We start from the raw sequence: 25,104 nt of genomic DNA, 5'->3' as shown, positions 1-25,104 counted from the left end.
CACTGGGATTGCAGGCTACAGTGCTTATAACATTATTGTTCTGGTTGACAAGGATATAGTATTAGGTACAGACCCCTCACCGCTCCTTGCCATGCTGACACTACAGGAGTCAAGCCACTATTATTCTGCTTTTTTACAGTCTCTTAAATATCAAGTTTATTTATTTATTTATTATTTTTTATTTATTTTCTTAAACTTTCCATGAACCTGAGCTCCTCCTGACCCAAAAGCCCCAGTAATTCTGCTGACCTTTTGCTAACTGTGTTTTTTGAAACATACACAGCTGTAGCTGTGGGACAGCCACTCGCATATTAGCAACCTGTGTGGGAGCAATCGATTGCAGGGCCTTTTAGGGTAATGCAGCTTCAACACATACTAAAAGACATAGAGGTGAGGTGAAAATTACTTATAGGCCCAATTCCTTTCTGCAGTTCAATTCTATAAACTGCAATCATTCACTTCAAAGGGAAGACTAATAAGTTGCTCTACATTTATACAACAGTAACAGAAGAGTTATAACTTATATATTTTGCAGGAAACAAAAACAATTTTTAACATTTTCTCCAGAATAAAATTAGATTTTAATCTCGTTTGCATGCATTCAAGACAAAAAAGGTAACAAATTTGTGCAAGTCTACATGCTGAAACATTCATAATGCAATAGAGTTTACTGACCTGTACAAAGGAAGATAACTTCTCAGTGGCCCCATCATGGCATTTCCAAAGGAACGTTACAAATTCTCATGGTGAACCCTGTAGAAAGTGGAAATAACAGTTAAAACTAGAGGGCTTCCAAAGGAAAGGCAAATAAGATCAGCTGTCTCCTTGGATACACAATGCTAAAAGTCAGCGTAGAATTGGTTTAGAGGATGTTAAACAATTTAAACTACAGAAGCCATAAGATCGTAACAATTATTCAGATGTAACAAAGTCCAAGTTAAATGAAATATGAAATAGTAAGTTTGTTTTAAAGACATGTTATTGAAAACAGTCTTGATAAAAATGCAATGAATATGTGGGACTGGATTGGAAAGTAAGGAAAAAGAGAGAATACTGCACCAATTTATATTCCCTTTGAACTGTCTGTAATACAGACCTTAAAGTGCATTTTCAAACATATAGCATATCAAAGAAGCAGACAGCTATTTCTAGCCATGGCACTTTTAGGCTTTTGGTAAATGAAACCAGAAATAGTCTAGTGGAACTGTGAGATGTAATAAAGCATGTACTGATGGATTCTGCCCAACATAAGTAAACAATTGTTTTTTTCCTTTAACTGAAGGAAAGAATTGCAGCAGTAAACAAATGCTTTGTGTCTTGCATGGATTCTTCAAGACAGTCAAAGCACACTTGCCATTTCACACCTCCTCCATGTGCTATTCCAAGTCAAAATACAAGTTGCATTCACTGAGATCTATCAGTTGCTGTGTTTTCAATTATGACAACAGTGATACACAAGGAATGATGATATACAAAGACACTAAAGCTTCCTGCTATAATCCCCCTGGAATCCACACCCGTTGTCATAAGTATAATTATCTGGGTATTCCCGAGGCAAGTTTTTGCAGTTTTCATATAAAAATCACCTCTTGCATAAGACATGAAATTTAAAATCATCCCCTTCACAGATATCATTGAGTCACTCCATTACCTCTGGGACAGATATAAATTATGCATTCTTTGATTCTCTTTAAAATTTTAGATGCACAAGGGGACAGAGAAGCATCTAAATGGTACTAAAAATATAAGGCATTCAAGAAAGAAACAATAACTTTTGTGGTATTAACTGCTACAGTGCTCTGAAGGCTCCCTGCCTGGTCAAGAAAAGCACATAAAGCACTGAAACATAACAGCAGGCTTGCATACTAATGGCTGCTGGTGACAAGGACTCATTGAATGTCACTGCTTCACATACTGCGTACTGTTCATTTTTCTTATCTATGTGACCTCTCCTTTGAAATGACTGATGAAACTCTCATGAATTAGCATCTCTGTTTCTCGGCATTTGCCACCAAGAAGGCATTCAGTGACATCTCTACTAAAACAAATAAAGCAAGAGGAAAAAAAAAAATCATAATCTTAACAAGAAATAGCTACTATGTCTTTTAAAGGATAGTCAGTGTGTACTGCAAAAGGACTGCTCCTCCAAAGCTTCCGCATTATGTTAGTTTTTACCTTGATGCTTTTTAAGAGTATTGGCCTGTCACAATACACGCATTTACATTACAGACATGGCCAACATTTTCATAATTGGTGTGAATAAAAAGGAATAGCTGTTACTGCAAGAAAAAAAGAAATGTCTCTGTTCTAATGCCCTGCTGCTATGATGACCTATTTCACACTAGCATCTGTTCTCTTCTGATGAACCACTCCAGATGTAAGCTGGCAAAACAGCACTGCAAGTATGTTACTGAGACATCCACTGAGTGCTGCAGATGTTTTCTTCCATGCTTCATATTTAATGTGTGCCTGATTAATTTTTCTTTATTATTTCAACTACTTGGCCTGTAGACTTTCCTATGAAGCTTGCAGAATCTGGGATCCAATCTACAGCCATAAGGAGCAGCTTCCTTTGTGTAAGCAGGTTCATTAACGTGTGGAATAAGCAGCCAAAAGAGCCTTGGCTTGCATTGCCAAAGGAAACAAAAAATTCAGTAATCCATTATGCCTTAATATTACTTGCCTGAGGATTTAACACAGTGCTCATTACAATTTCAAAATTACAGATGTTTGTAATATTCAGATGCATCAGCCTGACCAAAAATATTATGCCCATTCTCTGCCTCGAGCCCTTGACCTGAATGAGGTTAGTGACAGGGATATGAATGACTTGAGCAGAAAACGAAACACAAAAGTAGTTTTATCGTGAAGTACAATATTTCTTCTGTCACTTAACCATTTTTTTTCTGCTCAAAATTACAGGGTAGACTGCAAATCTTCAAGGCTAGCAGCCACTGCGACAGCCTAAGTGCCATTAAAAGGAATAATAATTTATGAGGCGCCTTGGTAGAATAGCAAAGGTCACAGAGAAGACTCCTCAGGGAGGAGAGGATGACAAAGGTAAATCGCCTACAGGAATGGATTTTCTTGGAAGTAAGACGTTTTGTTGCAACAGCTTCATCCTACTTAACACACAGTCACCTCACTCAAACAACAGTTCAACTTTAAGTTAGCTATAAGGTATTGTTTACAAAATACACTTCTGAATTACGTGGCTTAGCAGCTTGGCCATATACCCAGGGCCCATTGAGGCGCGACCATTTGCAGACCTCTAACAGATGACCACAGACTGATGCAGTTTCTCTTAGAAGTAATGTGAAGAGTTGGTATATCTGGAGCCCAGAACATGGCTTTCACATTGATACCAGGCAATTGTAAATTTGCACATCAGCCATCATGCTACACAGCAGTTTGGGCTGCTTATTCTTGCCACAGGTACAGCGACCTCCACCTTCAGCTGCCGCTAGCATGGGAAAAAAGACAAGGATGAAGACAACAGGAACAACTCTTCTTGGCACAACTTCACTCTCCACATAATCATCTCTGAGCTCATAAATTACGTATTAACCAGTGGGAGAAGCTGGCTGCAAACCTAGGGGTAACCGGCGGTGTCTGCAGAACATCACAGCAATAAAGAAAAGCCAACATGCAATACAAGACAATCTAATGCCTTCAGAAATGTGTGGCCATAAAGATTTTGAAAACTGACTATTTCCAAGTGATTCCAATTGGTTGTGGGAAGTTTCTGCAGCCAGATCAATGGCTGGCACTTGTGGGGAAGGTCAGCATGGCTCTGAAGGGTACAGATGTAATATTTGCCAGTCAAGAAGAGGTTATTGATTGCTTAGAGCACAAAGGATTATTTTTAATTGCTATAAGACAGCTACTAGAGCCCATCTTCCTGGTATTTGATCTCCATGTCACACCTTCTGGTTTATAGAGAGGTACTTGAGGACTGGGTAACCACTCAGGTAGATTTAGGTGTGGCAATCTCTAGGGACTTTCATCTATTTTTAAAACAGGGCAATTTGATGAAGGGGACTAGTTTTGCACACATTAATAAATCTGCATTCCCTTGCTCTGGTAGTCCCTGGGCTATCACTAAGGCAAATGAAGCCTTTGGTTGGCTATTCAGTACACAGAATATTTTTACATGTTCTTATGAACACAGACTGATGACAGCAGAGTGTGTCTTTGGGAGAAGGAAGAACAGAAGGTGGGCAGGAAGCAAACAGAAGGTGAGATGCAGCCAAACAAGACTCTGATGGTAACAGCATCTTTTATCCTGCACATCACCTGCAGGAAGAAGGTAAAGGGAATTTGATGGCACAAGAATGCTGTGAATGCAATGAATAATTCAGGCAATGCCCCCTCCTGAGTGACAAATCCACCAGGCACACTGCCAGGGAGCCCTCCTGAACCTGGCCGAGAAAGGGAACCAGCATTTCCAGCATGTGCTTTGCCTAATTCTTAGAGTCACTTACTCCAGCGCCGCAGCTCTCTCTCAGTGCCAAGCCTTGGCGAACTCTGCGTGTGGGGTTTTATACTCTCTCATGTTGATTTTGTATGCTTTGTCTTCCTTTATTAATTTTAAACAGAACAGGGGGGATGTAAATTCACCGTTGGGGATATGTCAGTATTTGTTCAACATGCTCTATATAACTTTATTAATTTTGTATTGAATGGTGCTTTCACTCTGGAGAGAAATGCAGGATAGTGAAAGGTCTTTCCCATAGCAGGGCAGCAGTGAGGAAGGGGAGATGATATCTCTTTGCGTCTGTTCCGAGTGTTTTGCGTGCTTTTAAGGATTTCTAAAGCTGAGGAACTTGTGTTTTCATGGACAGGCAGTTTCAGTGGTATGACCTACTGGTCTGAAGAGGTTGATTATCTTAATGTAACATTTATTATGCAAGTCATACAGCCTACAGTACATTTTAAAAGCAGCTGATGATGCCTTTTTGCAGTGCAAGAATAGTATGTAAAAGAGGGAAATTAAAAGGCTTTTAAAATTAAGACTTATTTCCAAATAAGTGTTATTTTTTAACAGTAGAAATGCATTAAAAAACACATGAAATGCAAAAGAGTTGTTGTTTGACACAGGTTTACAAGGTTTAACTGTTGATCACAAGGTTTAATTCTGGGCTCGTTGCAAAAATTGCTTCAATCGGTGTGACCAGTCTGGCAGCCTCTCATTTCCACCCCTGTAATTCCCAGCCCCCTGACAGGCTGACACTTGGCTCAGAGCACACAGACACACTAAACACCCTGGCCTGGTGTCCCCTTAGGCTTGATGGAGACATTGGAAAGTGTGGCTTGCTTGTAGATGGCTCTTCGCTATCTACCTTTAATTCACAAAACACAGTTACAGTCCTTTGTAGCAAATCCCTTTGTTTCCAGACTCTTGGTCTTAGTATATCTTTCTTCACCCTTATCACGACAATTGGAAGAATGTCCCCTTATTGTCCTATTTACTTTTCTGGAAAAAATACACGGAGAAAAAAATTTTCATGCCTCCCTCAATTTCCAAAGGCTCTCAAGTCACGACTTGTTCATACTTAGCTTTGCTGTATGCTGGGAAATAGTAAACAGTGTTGTGCTATGTGCCTGCACCTTTCAGATATGGTATCCAAAAGGACATTGTTCAGTTTTTCATCACAAAAATCCTGGATTTCTTCACCCACAATTCTGCAGTGCAGAGGTACAAAGTCTACTCGCACTTTTGGAAGCCTCTGCACATCATGGCTGTCTTTTCCTGTTCTTCTCCTACTGACTTTCCGAGCACAATGCTCCTCTCCATCTCCTCCAGCACGCAGAAGATGGAAGCCAGCCTTATGTTTACTGCCCAGGGTGATCCAGGTTGCGTTTCCACTGGACAGTTGACTCCTCTGTGACACCTCCACCCAGGGACCTGCTGTGGGAAGGGGGCTATGGGGTGAAGGCATCAACAAACAGCAATCTGGGGACAGTTTGCTGTATGAGGAAGTAAGATTATTTACACGAAAGTCTAATTTGTTTGCCATTCCTCAGGAAGCTGTGATGTAGAGGACAACCAAACAGCCAGCAAAAGACCTGTTGTAGTGATCAGAAGATGTCACAGTAAGACTTATAAGTAAGGACTTCCTAGAATTTATGCTGCTGAACAGTGTCTTACTGAAATTACTACTCATAACAAATGAAATGGTGAATTAATTAATAACTAGTTTGAGTAAAACATGATCTAGAATTTAAAAGTGAATTATAGACCAGTTGGCTCTCATTGCACATGTTTATGGTACAAGTCATTCTTTTCCTAACCTAGTGCAGCTGGCACGTGAACCCCTTGCACGACTGATGGCACGCGCAGAAAGTGTCTGCGCTAAGAAGTATGGTTCCCATTTTGAGCACCAGAGAGAGTGGAACTGCTTCAACTGAAAAATGAGTGAAGGAAATAGGAAAGAAAGGGACTATGGGGCTGCAGCTGGCTGTCATGGGCTCTGAAGGTCAGCGCTTTTATATTTACTAAATACAGCTGGATTTTGAACAAGCAAGAGGGAAAGAGGAAGGACAAGATTTGGAAAGTGGCTTAATCCATCCAAGACTGTAACATACAACCCAGGAAAAAAGTAATAAATACTAAGTATATGTCGCAGCACACAATGCTAACAGCCGTTAATAAAGGCTACTGCAATGATACTTGCTGGGCTCCTTGCTGTGCTGCCAGCAGCTTGGGTGTTCCCAGAGACCAAATGCAGGCAGGCAGAGGGCAGGGAGTAAAGGAAGTCAGGCAGCCCTACCTAGCTGAAAGCATCTTGTGCGGGATCCCCAGGCAAGGGGACAGGAGTCAACCAGTATTCTATATTGCTTGTCTATTAGCTGTGTTCTCGACAAGCCACAGGTCAGCAGCGGTATTCTATGCCCAGATTTTCTCAAAAGCCTCAGAAACACAATGTAGGGTACAATTCTGGATTCTGTCCTTTGCTTTCGTGCAAACCATTTTGCTCCCTTCTCTTTCAGTGCCACTGCTTATGAGACTCCGGAGGGGAATTTCATTCAGCCACTGCTTCTCAGGAGAAGAGAAGGCTTAGGGGGATCCTCATCACGGTATTCCAGTACTTAAAGGGCATCTACAAAGAGGAGAGAGGCTCTCTCTTCACGAGGACCCACGTGGCAATGGATATAAGTTGCACTGGGAGAGGTTTCATCTTGATGGAAGAAATAAATTTTTACAATGAGAACAATTAATCATCGGAACAAACTACCCAAGGATGTGGTAGAGTCCTCATCACAGTCCCTCCTCAGCTTTCTTGTAGGTCCCCTTCAGGTACTGGAAGGCCACTATAAGGTCTCCCCATAAACTTTTCTTGTCCAGGCTTAACCACTGCAGCTCTCTCAGCGTGTACTCATAGCAGAGGTGCTCCAGCCCTCTGATCATCTTCATGGCCCTCCTCTGGACTCATTACAACAGTACCATATCCTTCTTATTTTGAGGATCCCAGAACTGGACACAGTACTCCAGGTGGGGTCTCACAAGAGCAGAGTAGAGGTTGGGAATCGCCTCCCTCGACCTGCTGGCCACGCTTCTTTTGATGCAGCCCAGGATACTGTTGCCTCCTTGGCTGATAATCACTTCCTGCTAAGCTATGTCCAGCAGAAAGCACCCAGGAGGATGCAGAGCATAGAGCTAGAATAAAATACCTAGTAATACATGTGCCCAAATGTGCGTAAAATACATTGATTTTTGCTATAAGTGGACTAGCGCTGAAACAAGGAAACGAGAGTTGGCCACGTGAGCCCAGAGCAGTAGCAGACACACACGTAAGACAGAACAGCCAGTTGAAAGAGACTGCACGGAAACAAGAGGAGAAGGTAAGAAACACCATAATATTTCAGACCACATGACCACTAGAATATTAGTATGAAGCAGCTACAACGGAGCTTAAATTACTGCTGATCCTAACAGGAATAAAAACAGCAGTAATTTTCCCATTATAATGTAATAAGGAACTGCATCATACAAACATAGATTTTCTTAATATCAGTATAGCATGGTTAAATGCTGTACAGCACTAGCATGAACAGATCATAAAATGGGCCAAAAGTGGTATAAACTAATCGACTGCGGAGGCATCTCTGTAACCTAGTATAAAAAAAAGAAAAAAAAAAAGACTTTGATCAATTCAATCTTTGTCAAGAGTAATCATATTTGTGTCTTCCATCAAGACCAACAGCATGTTACAAATAAAATTATTCATTGCTCTGCAAAGCTGCATTTCCAGTACACAATACTGCAAAATTCATATACATAAAAAAGAAACCACTACCAGGAGGAGTGAATTTCTAAGAGATAACAGGAAGATAGTGCATGTGCATGTGGAAAGAACAATGACTCTCTCAGCAAAGAGCCATTTTAGTATTAGACCATGAAGTCTGCCTGAGACATGGTAGCAGCAGAAAGTCTAGAGAAAATAACAGCCTGGAGGAGAATGCTTTTATCAGGACTGCAAATATTGGTTCTATTAACAAAAAGAAACTTTGCATTATCATGGGTTTTCTACAGTGGCAATCGCAGCACAAATTGAGTCCATATCCAGAGCTGATCATACAGAGCAATGGAAAGGAAAACTTCGATTTCTCCTTACTTTGTTAATGGAAGAAAAGAACAAGAATTCAAGAGGCTCTTATATCAGGAATAGTGCTCAAAGCACTCAAACAGTTGGCAAAAGTTTTCAGTCAGTGCAATGATTTGGGAAATCTGCACATGAAATACAAATTCTGGTTAATATGTTATGATATTATCCAGATGAGCAATTCTCTGTCATGGATACTTTTCTGCCAACGTGGATTTACTATGTGGACAAGACCGTCAACAAGTCCTTTCTTTTGATACTGGTTTCTTGTAGAGTTTTACTTATGATAAAGCCTTGTCCTTGACCCAGAAAAAATTAGGCACTGATGGTATCAGAGGATCAATGTTATGCAGAGGGGATGAATTTTATGTAGAGGGGGAAGTGGTCTTTTGGACTAAACTACCTTCTCTAAAACTGAGGTCCATGAACTAATCACAATTGAAAAATACTTCCAGCAGGGATATATGCACTTGCTATGTTTGTATTTATTTAAAATAATCTGATGGGATTGGGACCACAAAGTGATTTTTTTTTTTTTGTGGTTGGAAGAGGTTAACAACACAAACAAGGTTGAAAACTGCTGTTTTAAACTATTTAGAGCAGAGAATTTGGAAATATATTATGTTTTGGACTAGATATCAGAGGAATGAGCAACGCTTCTAGGGGTTCTCAAAGGTTATTTCTTACTAGGTAAACTTTGGGATGCAGATTTGCTGGAGCTTCTTGCTGGACTCCACTTTCACTCCCAGTCATTACATGTCACATAATTAAGCCTGGAGGGGGTACGTGTGTGTCTCATTATGCCAACGATGCTATACAACAGGTTCTGCTTGAGATGAGAAGAGTCTTTCTGTCTATCAATGACAATCATCGAGGACACTTGAGGGATTCAGCAGCTTTAGGCCATCGCATTAACAAGCAGGTAGGTGCTCTTAACAGAAAGAAAGGTCATTATTTTTCTGAAAACTTTTCTTACCCACATCACCAGCCTGCTCGCTTCCATTTTAACAAGTTGTTCTTTAGGCAGAAATCAGCCTGACAGAGACATTAAGAAATAAAAGCATAATTAAGATCTGTTACATCTTGGATGTGCCTTTGCCATGCGACCACTGACTTTGGAGTCTGCAACTAGTGGCAAAAAGCTTTCAGTGAAGAAAACCTTGACTGAAATAAACAACCCCCCAAAAAAAACTCTGCAGTCATGTTTCAAAGGGTGTCTTCCAAGGGAGAATCTTAAAAGTTTCTGCAAAATCAGCCTGTGTCCTCTGAACACGAAAGAGCAGCAAGAGTTTGTATTGGAAAATATTCTTAAAGCACTGTTCTTGCTCAAACACTAAAATTGCAAAGTGTCTACACTCAAGCAACTACAGCCACGCAAATTAAGGTTATATTTTGAAGAAAATAAATTCCTGCTGTGCCTGCAAGTGACTTGTATGTGCATTTGTAATATGCTCATCGCTAATGCATCTGTGCCATGAGCTAATAATGGAAATAAAAACAGAATAATGGAAAAGCTGCATGCACAGACAGCTTTTATACTGAAGTTTGTGTAAGTACAAACAGGGCCACCTCTGGAAAATACGGAGACACGCTTTTCAGCAACCTAGTCCTAAGAGCCATACTTTCAAAGAACACCCATAGTTCAGCTTCAGTGTTTGCAAGTACACATGCATATTAAAGATCTTCACACGATGTACAAGTACAAATGAGGCACTTCTTTGAAATACAAGCTTCTGCTTTCATACGTGCCCTGCAGTTAGACTGAAAGATTTCAATTTAGTTTTTTAAGCTTTTGAAAACAGAAGCTTTTACAAAATTAGAGAGGATTTTCCATAGGGTGTAAAGAGGTAAAAGAGAAATCCTGAGTCCATTTTGAGAATTAGTTAAAAAAAATCCTAACACATACTTGATTACAAGCTTGCACAGATGACTATACAGATTTCTGCAAAGGTCATTTCAGGTAAAGGTTTGAAATTCATACTGTTTCTTTAGACATCCAGGTGTATATCCCACAGGAATTAGAACAGGAAGAAAATCTCTTTTGTTTTGCTTGCCTGGAATCTGCCACCTTAAAAATCTACTTGTTAAAAACACTAGTCTTCATCTGTCAACAGCACCACTACATATATATATAGTGCTTTAAGTGCAGAAGAGGACATGAAGTCTCTCAGAAAAATCACTGTTCTGTTTAGAAACATATTTTGATGATGTTTCCTACAAGTTTCCAAGTGATGGCTGGGTCAGCAAGTTCTGGCACTAAACAGCACACAGCTGGGTGTGGACTAGACAGTGTGTGGACAAGAGTCAGGCTAAGGACAGCACTTGAGTCAGAATGGTTGTTTCTGCACTGGAAATAAGGCTTTAATTTCTAAAGCATCTGCAGGATACTTCCCCTAAATGAAAACATTTCATTTTAAAATACAGTCTTTAAATCCACTTTACTTAGAGTTACATTGTAAGTGGATTTATGACTAATATAGGAAGAAAAAAAAGCTTCTAAATTATTACTTGCTATTTTGGGGAGGATATAATAGAAACTATGTTTAAAGGTTCAATCCTGGCAGCCCACATGCATGTTGTTCTGTATGACTTAGTAGCACCCATTTTCATGAACAGGGATACGTGGCTAGAGACAGGCTTGGAGGTTTAAAGTGGTTGCTTTATTTGTGGCATGAATTTCCTCCAGCTAGTGAGAGAGCTGGAAATACTTTGCTTCAAATAAAACCCAAGAACATATAACAGCTAATATATATCTGTTGGGCAGCTTGCAAAACTGTTATGAAGAAGTGTTTTTGTAAAACATTTTCCCCACCGAATGGCTACAGAGAAGTGTGTCCCTGACAAAGGCCCATAAGGGGACAACACATTGGTTATTTGTTCTCTTTTGCTCTTTACAAATGAAGCAAAATACAGTTAATATATTATGCATGTGTTCGAGCATATTTTTATTTAGGCTGTTTTGGTCTGTTGTGCCTTGGGAACTTTCACTTTGTTTTGTTGTGTCTTGGGAACTTTGATTTGATTTTGTTTTTCTGGTTAATAATAAAATTGAAATATTAGGACAGGACATCAACCAATCTAAAGTGCATGAGATTTCTTTAAGTTTCAATCAAGTGGCCTCTCAGCATCTCTTTTCCACTCCCTTATCTCATGAGACCCCAAACCACTCTCCACAAGCTGGCCTGTCACAGGAGCAGAGCAGGCCAGTTGCTATTAGTCATTTCATTTCCCATTTAGATGATCTGTTGTTTCACTCGCAGGAATAAACTAGACTTTTCCAGTAACATGCTAGAGCATCCCAACACTCTAAGGTTCCGGTACAGAAACTATCCTGTGCCTTACACTTTTAGAATTATCATTAAGGTAGAGCTTAAAACAGATAGGCACATTAAACAAGTGAAAGACAATCTTCTGTCGTAAGGAATTTACTCCTATTGCAGAACTGAAAGAGTAAGAGAGAACAGCAAAGCCTAAGGGAGAAAAAAGGGGAAGAGAGGACAATTGTCATGAGATTAGACAGTTAATTACATTCAATACATTCACATCTCAGTTTTGGGTTTTAGGGGGAAATAGGAGGGGAGAATCTTCTGGCATTTAGCAGCAATTTGTGTTCCCCTGGGAACATACAAGGTGGGGAGTAAGAATAGATTAAAGAATGTAGGATGAAAGAAGTGTGAAAGAGGGAGGTGGCCGAAGGGTTTTGATGGGGCTGAAAGCCAACTTTGGACTAAGTGACAAATGGATTGAGGCAGAGAGGAAGAAAAGCTGTTAGAAATAAAGATTTGCAAGGGCAGGAGGACAGGAATGAGCATTTACACAGCAAGACTGAGGGACAGGCTTTCCCTCTGCAGCACTCGTCTCTATCCATCTCTATCCCAATGGCTGGAGGGCAGCACCCATACACGACCAGCAAAATAAAGTGGTATTCTTGAGATGCTGATTCCCTCCTTCTTCTCATCCCAAGGAGATATCCTTAATGAGTCCTCAAGTGTCCCAAAAGAATTCCTTCTGGGGCAGAGAAGGAAAGGTGCCCACATGGACACCATCCTGGAGGTTCACTGTTTATTTTTCTGAAGGATGCACAGATATTGTCAGTCTGTCTGTATATGTCTAGACAGCAATGTACAAAAGTGCTGCCCTCTTTCTCATACAGCTGCAAGACAGTTGGTACTAAATCAGCCCTGTTCCTGGCTCTTCAAAATCTTCAAGTCTGTAGATCCCAAGAAGAAAAACAAGTTATTCTGAAACTCTCAGTGGAGAGACTGTCCCAGCTCTTCACAAGGTTATGGAAGACAATTCCAGGATGTCGCCCTCCACTGTCCTCTTGTTTGAGCACCAAAACAATGGAGGTCCTCAATTGTGAACAGCACACAAGGTGGAAATGATCTGTTAAGGAGCAAGAAACTTGCAGTCTCTCCTATATGTGACCTACTTACATCAAAGCCCTCCTCCTTCCTACCACCAATTCTGTTTTTCTGGTTGTGATTTTGGTTTGTTTCATTTGCTGGAGGTTTTGTATATATGCATGTACCCCTGGGTATGGTGGAATCCTGAAAAGTCGCAAATTAAGTGCTAAAGATAAACTCCTCAGATGCAAGCTGAAGGGACCGTCTGGCTGCCCAAGTGAGAGAGAGAGAGAGAGAAGGGCTTCAGCATCTCATAATTAAATTGTCTAGTCCTGCCAGTCACTATCCTTCCCCTCTCCCTGCACTCTTCTCAGCCATACTCAGTTATACAGTCATACTGTTACCATGAGCATACCCTGGACACGGCTAACGTAACTGGGAATCACACTGGTACATTTGAACTGAGCAAGAAATTTCCTGACACATAGCCTGGGAATGAGCTGAAAAGGGCTAGGAAGCTGGTACAGAAAACCCAAGTCACAATTCCCACTTATTACTCCTTCCCAGGCTACCTGATACATTCCTACAAGGTCTATAAACAATTTAAAATATAATTGTGAAAGATGAAATGAAGCCTCTGACCTGCCCTTTAGGTGACATTACTTGGTTTTGGACCCGATATTCTCAGCATTATGGATTGCAAATATTAACACTTGAGATCAGGCTGGTAAAACCAGGTCTGAAAGACAGCTGACAGAATTGCCCAGGTTATCCCCTGGCTGCTCACCAGAGCAACAGATCTTCAAGCGGAGACTGCAAGTGTCTGTCAAACATACAGCAACCACAAAAAGAAAAAAAGAAAAACCAAACAACAAAAAACATTGGGAGCCCCTGGTAGAAAAATTCAGGTGGCCCTGAAAAAGATGTCTTTTGGCTTTTTTTGGTCCTAAACCTTGCTGGTATCATGAGCTTTTTAAGACTTGAAGGCATAAGCAGTCAGACAAACAGCCCTGAAGCTGACAGCATCATTGAGACATCAGTTTGCTGCCCTCTGAAAGGGCCAGCCAGAAGCCAGTATCAGAGCTTGGCTGGCAACCTGGGACAGCATCAGCTCTTTAAACTACTGCTGCTGCGGTCACAGATGCAGTGAAGCATGGGATAGCGTTGCTAATAGCTGGGCTGCCAGGAGCTGATTTTGTGCTTTTTGGTGCTTACTGCAAAATGAAATATCACAGGATTATTTTCTGCCACTCCTCTTGCACTAAAGATTTTAATGAAAAAAAAATGGTGTAGTCAGTTTTAGACTACTCGCCTCACCCAAAAAGAGCATTCACCCTTAGTTAAGAGAGAGTTTCTGCCCCAGCTTCCTCTGTAGCTTGAATGAAGTCCTTTAGGGAAACAAGCAGTCTTTTTCCTGCTAAACCTAGCATCTGGATGGGTTCCCTCTCCCCTTTGCTGCTAACTGGGATTCATTCTCCTTTGTGCTCCTGTACAGGCTTTTGGAAGTCTAATTCCACCACACTCACAGGAGGTTTCTCCCAGCTAAGAAGGCATGAGATGTGTGTGGTACTTCCATGTATGGTATATAGCTCCAGCACAAGCCTTCCTAACTCAAAACAAGCTGTCAGGGTCACAGAATACAGCGCCATAGTGGCTTAATTTGGGCCATGAAAGATGGTCATTTGCAGCACTGTAATATTGACCTGATAGTATAGCTCTGTCTCTTAACAAGTCTAATGAGCCTGGGAATGGCAGCACTGCTGTGGCACCACTATTTCAGGTTCTAAAACAAATGGCGTGGTTACTGCTTCTCTTACTTTGCTGCTATACTCGGGACGGACAACTCAATTAACTGATCTGGCTCTCCCATTCTTCCAGTTACTCCCTTAATACCTCAATGTGTAGTCTCTTTCCCTCATGGAATAAAACCCAATTTTACCTTTCCAGGCTATGCCACCAGAGGAAAGAAAACTCTGTAAAAATGCATTATGCTAGAAAACACTATTGCGTATTACATTTCCATCAGCTTTAACTTCATAAACTTGGTGCTTCTCTGCATCCTCTTTTCAAGCAAGTAAAAGAGCCATCACATGCTCATACTAATAAAGCACATGTAACATCCTCTTCCTCCCTGTTTTCTTTTCTGTCTGGGAAAAATATATTAGAAAAGGGATGTTCTAAATGTTGTTTAGAAAAGCTTCCAACTATTTCTGTTTGCTTTCATTTATCACAGTGCTGAAGTTGCACTCAGATGATACAGAGGTTCAGTTTTTCCAGCTGGGAATCAGACCAAGACACAGCAGTAGAAGCAGCAGTCAGATCCCACTGGCAGACAGATTTTCAAAACTGTTTTGAGTATGAACTAATTTAAAAATAATTTAAGACACATTTAAATTAATTAAAAAAAAAGAGTGGAAAAGGCTCACCTTACTAACAGCTTTAGGGTCTGCACTATTACCTCGTTTGTCAGCCTGGATCCCAGATGGTCAGAACACCAAACTCCCATTTGAGATTTAATTATTCTTGTTATTATATTCAAGATGTGTCTGGAGACAAATTATGAAGCTCCCTGTGAGTGGCCAGGAAGTAGGCACACATAATAACTATCAAAAGACCTAGTCATACTTTGCATCGTGGCAAGGCTCAGGTCGCCAAACTGTCCCATGCAAATTTGCCATGATTAGAAAAGCCGCACGCAAACACAGCATCCTAAAAGTCTTTGCCCAGCTAACATCTGTGCATCATGGTCCCTGTGCTTCTGGGTTTCTAGGGTCTGTGTTTGTTTACAACAGTTTTAAAATACTTTCAGAGGTTCTCAAGCTGGCTAACTATGGTCTCGAGTGAAGCTTATTATTGAGCTAATTAGATGTGCTGGCTTGAGTCTTAGTGGCATTCTACTTCATCTCACCCATACAGAGTGAGCTAGGTGCAGAGAGTTTGCCCTGCAAGATGGCATATGGGATGAAACACTTGTTCCTGGCATGCCTCTATTCCCTGATCTTCACCTCATATTCACAACCACAGCACCACTGAGACCATTCATGCTGGGAGTCCTAACTAGCTCCAGGACGCAGTAGGGCCAGCAAAATCAGCCATCCATGAGGAGAGAAACAGCAGCTTAAACTGTCAGTCTCAGGAAGGGGGAAGCAAAGAGGCAGACAAGCACCCACATCAAAATCTTGTTTGGGTGGCATATAAGAGGTATTTCAGTTGCCTTTGCCATATTCTAAATTCATGCCCTCCTCCACACATCATTGCCTGACTTAGAGTCACACAGAACTTAACATATATTAAAAACACTATCACTGCATGAACAGCTCATTAAAATGGATTTTAAATGGGGTCCATGAAACTAAAATAAACAAATCTTTAAAAAGGGTAGAATGCTGTTAAAATTAGAGATCTATGCTTGACTGGAGAAAACAAATGAGAGACAATTCTCTCATTTCAGCGCTACAGATGTGTCTAACCAACTGTATATCCTGTAACAATTTAAAAGGCAGATCCAGAGTGATTCCTCTGTAGGAAAACACTAATCCCCTTACCTTCACAGACAACTAAAAATAAATGGAAGTTGAACAGTTCCTAGTTTAATGAGATTATTCCAAACAGATTCTATTTTCTCTAATTCCACAAAAACATATCCCTTTAAGGACATGCTTATACGCTCAGTGGTTTCCTGCACTTCATCTCTCCATTGTTTGAGCTGCAAAGTATGAGACAGAAACAGCTCTACGCTATAAAAAAAAGACAAGTTTGATCCCTTACCGTAAGACTGCACCCATGCTAAGAAAGACTGCGTTGAGGAAACTGCTTTTTGTGAGTAAGTGGGCATATACATCAGCAAATAAACTCTGAGACTCTGTTTCTGTTTTAGCGCAACTAAGGTGACCTGGATTTTACAGCAGTATTCACCCCAAAATGCAGAGATGTAGAAGCATTATGAATTGCTCAGGATATCACAAGAAAAGAGACTGACCATACCTTTACCCACAAGGAACGCAAATACAGAATTTGATGTTCTGACAGAATTTAAAAAAAAAACTTGTAACTAGACATATCACAATTCACAGATAAACAACCAAGCCAAAATAAAGATAGACCATTTAATATATCAAGTTCAGTATTACATTTAGTGCTTTGGAAATCTTCCCTTCTGTTTGGCAGTCAGGGTCAACATCTGCTTATTCATCTTTTTAGAACAATAAACACATCATTTGTAGGCATCATATTATATTATTATGGGACTGGCTATCGAAGGGTACGTGGCAACAATAAAAAACTCAGAGTATTTACTGCTTAATATGGTTGAGATCCAGCACTTTCCAGCTTAATGCATTATTACTGGGAACATGAGTTTCACCATCTAATTTCCAAGGGACGTGAAATGCTCAAACCCAAGTGGAAGAGAAAATAAACTAGTCCAAACCATAAGATTTTGATCAGCAGTTTTAAATAACAGTTTTTCCATTCTAATGTATAATACCTAGCACACAACATCCATGGTTCTGAAACAAACTCCTGCACTTTGCCTTCAACTTTCTTACTGATTATTCTATTTTGGAAAGGATGCATCACAAAAAAAATTTCTATTGTGTTTTGAGAAACCACTTTAATATTGTCACAATACGAGCCAAATTTCACAATATCTATGATATAAGAAATTAGTATTTGATTCCTCCTTATTTTTTTTTTAATTTTCTTTTCCACTGAGACCTTTAGTAAGCCACAGTCCTTCCCATTCACGGGTAAGACACAGACATAATGAGAGAAGAGAAGGAGGCAGAGTTTCCCAGCTCTGAAGCACTGGTGTAATTCACAAGGGGAATTTTACACCTCCTTCTAAACAGATGTCATGGCAGAAGAAGTAGACACACCCTGAGCAGATGAGTCTTCAAATATCTTGATGCTGACAAAACATGTTTCCATTAAATTTTATGTCCAGAATGACCCACTTCAATTTCTCACATAACTCATGCAGTGTCCCAGCAAAAAATTTTTTCCCTTAACTGTTTTCAGCTTTGCAGAATTGGAAAGGCCTGCTAGGACGGAAGGACATCAGAAGTGAACTACCATTTTGGTGCTCCTCCCAGAAGAAATTCTTTGGACACTGCTGCCATAGAAAGGTATGTTTTCACACTTGTGTACTGCTTTCAGTCTAAACTATCTCTGGCAGATATCTGTTACCATAGTCAGCGCTATCATTAAGAAATACACTACTCTTAACATCACAAGCTTTTTCTTCCAAAGGTGCCTTTTGGTTTTGTGTTTCTTCATGGGTGATCATAACAAAACTAGGCTTAGAGACTCTCTTGGGAATCTGCCAGTTGTCTTCAAGTCCTGCAACATGGGGGAGCAATCCCATTGGTATCAGCGGTGTTTCATCCCTTCAACAAGGAAGAAAAGCAGGCAAGCAGTCGAGACACCTTACAACTGCATTGCCACCATTTCTGTCATGTTTGCCCTCCGAATTCAACAGAGGAATTTTTCCAGTTTTGGAGGTGCTTCTTGTTTATAGTATTAACTTAGCACAGCACAGAAAAGCAACAGCCACAGTACACGTGATAAGTGTGCTATTACATCTACCTCGACCTCTCACAAACCTGATCCACTGTGGCTGGTGCCTTCAAAAAAGCTGAGACCTCACAGTGTAGTTCACATGTAAAATTTTCATGAGGTTCTTCCAGATAATAAAACAGCACCACAAAAATTAGATTGCTTCTGGCTGCCTGTGGATGTTCTGACAACAAAATGGAAAAGAATATCCTTCAGCCCACCTGGGAGTGACTCGTGTTTGTTCTGTTGATAACAGCCTGTGTCTCCTGCCATACTTGCAAAGCTTGAGGAGATTTGTACTGCTCTAACTGCCTAAACTCCTTTGTAAGAAAAGTACTACTCAGGTTGTATGAGTTAAATAAGATCAACTTTAAGACAAATGAATCTACTTTTAGACTCTGTGTGTGTCAAACCACATGTTTAGTAGTACAGTGTTACATCCACTAAGTTAATTAGAAGCCAATGTTTTTTCTCCGTGTCTTCTATTAAGGGAAAGGTCATATTCTACCAGATAAAGGTAACTACTGGGGGAGGGGGAAACAAAACAAATCGAAAAAAAAAAAAAAAGCCAAACCTTTAAGAATTGTAGCAGAAGGTATTCAATAATTATACTCTCACTTTGTACAAAAAAATCCAAATATCCAGAAAATTGTAATCAACTTTTACTTCATGTAATAAATCTGCTGCATAATCTGCTGGGTAGGTCTTTGATGTCTGAAAAACACCAGTAACAGCCATAATTAAATCCTCTCTAGTTATTCAAGTGCATAGCTCAAATAATATTTCACACAATACCATCAGTATGAAAGCCTACTGGTTCTCCAACCTGCTAGTATAATTGGATTAATTTCATTATCTTTTTAAGGGAACTACAGCTTAAAGTTTGGTGTAACATGGGGGTTTCCATCCCTCACTTCAGTCAGCAATCAGCTCTGCCGTGTTGCCTGAGGAACACTTGTCTTTCCTGACAAAGTCCCATCCACATTATAATCTTGCATAGCAATGGCCTATGAAGTCAGAAGTGCTCCTTTATGTCTCGGGAATAATTTGTCTGGATAAATAGAAACCATAAAACATTTTAGCAAGGACAAATGTCTTCTTGTAGATTTTTTTAGACTAGGACTAATTACTTCCATGTTCTTTTCTTCCATGGCCCCAAAAGAGGAGTTTTAAATGACATTATTAAGTTGATGCATTTGTGCTCATTTGAAGGAAGTCAGAAGCCACTGTTTCACATCTGCTGTTTTTCATTTTGTGGTTTCCAATCCCAGCAATTCTTGCTGACCATGGAACACCCAGCCCCTCCTGTTTCCTCTTCCCTTTCTTTCTACCAAGTCAACCCGTATCAGTCTAAAAGTGTATTTAATTTACATTAATTTGCAAACACTCCTTAACATTTTGAAAGCTCTTTAAGTATTTCAGAATTTTGTACATTCACTTTTTCTTTTTTTCATCCAATAAGCCCATTGAAAACAATACACTGAAACATAAAGTTTTTCTTTTTAAACAATCCCCTGTTATATTTAAACAGCATCTTTTGCCAGATTCTCTGCCAACATGAACTGCCTGGCTCCTTCACATGGCATTTAGAGCCTCAAAAATGTACTCACCCACAAATGCTGGCGAAAAAAATGAAGTTAATATAATTGATATGCTAAAAAGTAAACATACAAGATCAATATTGCTTGTGGTATAGCTAGCATCTTCAGCATGACTCACATTAATCCAATACAGACCGTACACAGTACTTTCATCTTGAAGAAGCTACAGCATCTTGCAATCCTAACAACTTTTATAGCATGTCCTTGAAATGTCCTGTTCCTTTCATCACTGCTGAGAAAATATCACAATCCCTTTATTTTTTCTACCCATAATGATAGGGTGAGCAGTGCTAAGAAAAAAAATGCAATCACAATAACAGAGGAAAAAAAAAAAAAAACGTGATTCATGGGCATAGAAAGTAAATCACTAGAAAAGCCTGTCTTGTCCTCCTTTTTATTTTGCTCATAGGTCAAGCAATCTTAATGAAGCCTCCTACACATGTGCTTTATTGTTTGTTACTTCAAGCTCCTAAGTCATTTTCAAAAGCAGTACGCAGTCCTGCATGGGTTATACTGGAAGTTTGCTGAACAACTGCTACAATTAGAACTATCAAAGCTAGAGGACAGCACCATCCTCTGCCCTGAGATTTACCAGCCAGTATCAGGTAAAGTTGCTGGTGGACAACTATGAATGATGATCACTCCACTCTGCGTAATCCACATTAGATAGGGAAAGGTCTTGCTATCTAACTGCCTAACTTCCCTCTAACTCTCTGCATATTGATGAAGGTTATTAGCTGCCTGCAATTTTATCTGTTTACCTGAACAAAGGTGATAAATTACACTATTACATCTTGATAGACAAATCTGACGCTGGATTGAAGTCAGGTCAAGAATGTGCTTCAATGAGTCTGCCTTGCTGCATATTTAGTCAGGGGCTCTTATCAAGTAGGAGAAAAAGCCTCAGGCAACTGAGAGGAAAGTTGGGAAGGAGGGATAGAACAAAGGTGCATTTGCAGCAGGGAGACATTACTGTGCTACCTTAATCTGTCTTTCCTGGCTGGTAACAGTTGTTGTTAAAACAAAATAAACACAGATATCAGTGTGACAGCATCCAAAATACATTTCCTGAACAGCTATGCTGAAGTCTTTGCTATTGCATCTTCATTGCCACCCGGACCTCCTCAGACCAGTCAGACACAGTTGCTAGTCTGGAGAGAGCTGCCTTTAAGTGCAGAGCAGACTCACGTAGTGCCTGGCAAGGGCATTACCACATTTTCTCGGCCCTTTTTCTCCAGCTCTTGGCAGGTGCATTCCCCTTGCTCTCCCTATTTTCCTCCATGCTATATTTTTCTACTTTTTCCCACTGCTTCTTTTTACCTTTGAGCGGCCTTTCCCTCTCTACATCTTCTGCTACCCTTCACTCAGAGCATAATGGTGATGATGAAAGATAAAATAACTTCTGCATCTGAATATAATTTACAAACTCATTCCCTCCCTCACTCTATTGGCCAGGCTAAAGCTTACTCCCATCCCCTCCCTGCCATGCCAAATGCATGCTCTTCTCCTTTTAAATAAAAACATCCTCCCAGACAAAGTCTCAAATTCCTGAGATGCTAGCATTGACTGGGAAACTCACTTACAGCCATACACGAACAGAATAGATCAGTAAAGAAATGTGGCATACTGAAATATAAATCAATAACACTGAGTAGTCAGCAATTTCTTCAGACCACTGTACAGAGATAATTCACAGTCCCCAAAAATAAGAGGTTAGCATGCAAATCTGACCAAGACGCAAATTTAGGTCAAAATCTATCCCCAAACAGGCATACCTATTTTCCACTAAGTTACACTGAATGGATGAAAAAAATAACTGAAGTTTTAACCTTGTTCAATACTCTGAACAGGGTTAATCTAATAATGACCAGCAAAATATTTTTTGCCTAATGTCCAAAGCACAGGAGCAGTGGAGATTCTCTGCTAGAAACCTTGTGTTTGTTTGACATCTTATCCAGGGATGTCAAACCCTTTGGGCTCGTGCAAGGTGTGTAAGAAAAATAGTTTATACTAACCCAGAATATCTATGAAGCAAATGGACTCAGTAAAAACCCCCAGAAGCTGAATGTGAATTGCTTAAGTGTATTGATTTTATGTAGACCTGTGGTAGTGAAATTCCTATAGCAGTTATAGTACTCAATGCTGTTTTACATTTTATATCTTTTCCTGTTTATGGAGTCATCCATTGAAGATGAGCATGAATAGTTCATTAAATTTTTCACTTTATTTTTTTCTGAAATATGTGTTTATTATTAAGAAAAGAACAATGTGCCTTTCTATGATATCTTCAGACATGCTCCTGGATGTCCAAATCACCTCCATCCTGACCACCAGGAAGAAACTAAAAATAATTATTTCTTCCTCCTCTCCACACAAGCTGCCTTAATTTCTACAATGTTACTGAAAAAAAAAAAAAAAAACCCCAGTAATTTCACACACTTCTCTTTCAGACCTGTCCTGGTTCCAGATGGGAAAGGTTTAATTTTCATAAGAAGCTGTGAAGGCACACAGCTGGGGCAGCTAACCCAGACTGGCCAAAGGGATATTCAATACCATGGCATCATGCTCAGTATATACATGGTGGTTTGGTGGCATGGAGGGGAGGAATGGTTTCTGGCTTGGGTCCTGCAGTGCGGTCAACTGCACAGCTTTGGGGTCGGTCCTTGTGTCACAGTCCCCAGCTCGGTCCCCTCAGCGTGGTTCCAAGCACAACTTGGGATTCCAGATCGGGAGTGGTCTGGCAGTGCTCTCTGGTCAGTGAGTGAATGCGCATTGAGTATTACCCATTTAGTGTATTATTTTACTGTTATTACTGTTGTGGTTTCTCCCCCTTTGTTACCCTGTTAATGTGTTCTTACCTCAGCCCACAAGATACACCTTTTCTTTTTGATTCCCCTCCCCATTCCCTTAGGAGCAGGGAGGGCTGAGTGAGCGGCTTGTGTAGTTCTTTGTTTCTGCCTGTGCTCCACGAGGTCCTTAGTTGCTGTCTGGGATCCACATGCTTCTTTGTTCTGGCAACCACGACAGACCATGAACCTTTTTACAACATGCAAAATACAGAAGTGACCCAATACAAATATATGCCAGAACACTAATAACAGAGAGAATTACAGTGGCAGCTTCTCAAACAATATTAGTTACACTAACAGGAACAGACCACTGTGATAATTCTTCAGAATTCTGTTACGAAACTCACTGGCATTTAGAACCATTTAAAGATATTTATTTGTTGAAAAAGAGAATACTTTCTATGTAAACACTGCAAAATTTCTGACAGCAGTAGATAAGAAACACATCTGTTTTCTTTGAATCTGTAAAAATCATATGCCTTAAGGGAAATAATTGCACCTCTGGGTTCTTTTTTTTTTTTTTTTTTTCAAATCTGCCTGTAATCTTGAGACTGAATGAATATCAGCTTCATAATTCCCTGGAACTACATTTCAAATAAACACTCAGTGACACCTCTTGCCAAGTCTCTCCAGACTATTAAGGACACACCAAGTATTTCTGGACTTCTTTGGAAAATAAAAATGTGGATGACACACCCAGAAACACCAAGGGCTGCATCACTGCTCTGAGCACAATTTCATCACCTCTGAAAAAGCTCAGTTGTTTGTTGCTATTTCTTTACTTGCTGAATCCCTGCTTGTTCCATTCTTGGCAAAAAAGGGTTTTACAGCACACAGGCTCTTGTAGACAGGATTTGTCTCATTTAAAACTTACTTTCAACTATGTTTCCTTTGAATGTCTTAGCCATTTTCTAAACTCTTGCTATCAGCAGAGACCATGCTTTAATGATCAGTTACCATTCACTTTGCAAAACAAGAATGTTTCCAACAGCATGAAGCTTTGCCCAGAGTCTTATAGGCTCATCCTCTGGCATTTATCTAGTGTTTGTTGAGATCTGTAGCAACAATGTCTCTTTCCAGCTCGTTACTTCAGATTACAATGGACTGAATACCAGTTGTTTCAAGTTTTACAAAGATTTTAGCATGATTTTTCCATTTAATGTCTTTATTCTCCTTATAAACATTTAAGAAATTGTATATCACAGGTAGGCTGAGTCTAAGAAACGCCAGAAACCCATCTGGCTTTCTATAACTGCCTGCAGGCAGCTGGAATGGGTGCAATAGTATTTGGAAGTACTATTATAGGCAATCGGTTCAGAAAGAATGGGGCCCACATCCAGTCAAAGCAAAGGATCTCTTGGGAGAAAGAACGCTATCTTTCCATCCTTAGAAAGACTCCAGCTCTCTGGTCTCCATGCTGTGTACTGCTACTCCTGCCATTTCTGACAACTCCAGGTTTCCTTTCACAGCCTGTCCCACACTCTTCCTAAGCCATGGGTTCAGGACTTCATTTCAATCTACTTGTTCTCTCTTTCTTGAAACTATTATTAAAGAAACAACGTGGGAGAAGCCCTATTTAAATCCATCTATTGCAGTAATAAATGATTGCATGGTTAAGCTTATAGAAAGCCAAGCACAAGACCTGGGCCAATATTCTTTTAATCAAATAATTGCTATTCAGATGAAACTTTCTGTGCAACAATTATTTCTTCTAAAAAGCAAAAAAATATACTTCAATGAACTCAAGCACTTGAATGACTTTATTTAATGCCCATCATAATATTATATTATAAATATACTGGAATATTTCTTTAGCTTTGTATATATTTTCTTTCCTAATCATATCACTAGAAAAATAAGAGCACACTCTGGGATAAAAGAAAAACACTGTTATTGGAAAGAAGCTTCTTCTTTAGCTTGCCAAGCAGCTACTAGCCTTCCAAGCAGAAGAAACAGCATACAGTGGGGTTGCTATACAACATAATCAGTGGGACTTGGAGAATTGCTTTGCCATTTCCAAGCATCATTATGACTGTTCTGAAGCAACCATGTTTTGCATGAGGAGGATTTGAAAGGAAGCAAGTGGCTAATAAAAACAGTAAACAAAATGCTGCTGTAAGAGTTGGGGTAGGAGGAGAGCAAGAGC

General features: G+C 40.0%; 1 protein-coding gene across 7 annotated transcripts in view; it reads right to left on the bottom strand.

Annotated features, from left to right (window-relative positions):
• ENOX1 (ecto-NOX disulfide-thiol exchanger 1) overlaps window positions 1-25,104 on the bottom strand; it is a 366,853-nt gene that overhangs the window by 253,616 nt on the left and 88,133 nt on the right. For all 7 annotated transcript variants that reach the window (XM_054052495.1, XM_054052503.1, XM_054052479.1 and 4 more), the window contains one exon: window positions 676-753. The gene's annotated coding sequence lies outside the window, so the exon portion shown is untranslated. The remainder of the gene's footprint in view (window positions 1-675; window positions 754-25,104) is intronic.

This window comes from Cuculus canorus, chromosome 1 (genome assembly GCF_017976375.1).
Source record: "Cuculus canorus isolate bCucCan1 chromosome 1, bCucCan1.pri, whole genome shotgun sequence".
Taxonomy (NCBI): domain Eukaryota; kingdom Metazoa; phylum Chordata; class Aves; order Cuculiformes; family Cuculidae; genus Cuculus; species Cuculus canorus.
This window is presented reverse-complemented; position numbering and strand designations above follow the sequence as displayed.